Source organism: Myotis davidii, unplaced genomic scaffold (assembly GCF_000327345.1).
Source record: "Myotis davidii unplaced genomic scaffold, ASM32734v1 scaffold472, whole genome shotgun sequence".
Classification (NCBI taxonomy): domain Eukaryota; kingdom Metazoa; phylum Chordata; class Mammalia; order Chiroptera; family Vespertilionidae; genus Myotis; species Myotis davidii.
In genome coordinates, this window is record NW_006283774.1 from 849,184 (window position 1) to 849,624 (window position 441).

Below are 441 nucleotides of genomic sequence, written 5' to 3' on the forward strand. Positions count from 1 at the left end.
AGACATGGACACTGGAGGGATGATGTGTACAGACCGTGGTGGGGGTGGGCAGGGCGGACCGGGCGGCCACAGGGGCAGCGTTTGACGGTCCACAGCTTCCACCACAGGCTCTGAGGGCACAGGAAGGACGCGCTGCTGGGTCCCTCTCCCCGACCACAAGCAGCTCTGCAGCGCCTCGCCCAGCGCCGTGTCCCTCCTGGTCCCCCAGGACTCTCAGTGCCGGGGAGAGGGACTGGCCGAGGCGGGCTCTGCGGTGTGCCGTCTAGGCCTCCGGTGCCGGGTGGGACCTGGCAGCCCCTGCCCCCAGCCCGGTCCTGTGCCCCGGCCCCAGGCTGCCCGCCCTGAGCAGAGAAAACAAAGCAGCAGATTGAGGGTGGAGGAGGGGCCGGGCCGCACAACTTGGCACTGCCAGGGGCTGTGGCCAGGGCCGGGCCGGGTCGG

At 71.0% G+C, this 441-nt stretch overlaps 1 long non-coding RNA gene across 1 annotated transcript in view; it reads right to left on the bottom strand.

Annotated features, from left to right (window-relative positions):
- The window catches only part of LOC107183822, a 9,124-nt gene that overhangs the window by 7,017 nt on the left and 1,666 nt on the right, over positions 1 to 441 (bottom strand). The gene's annotated exons all lie outside the window — the stretch shown is intronic.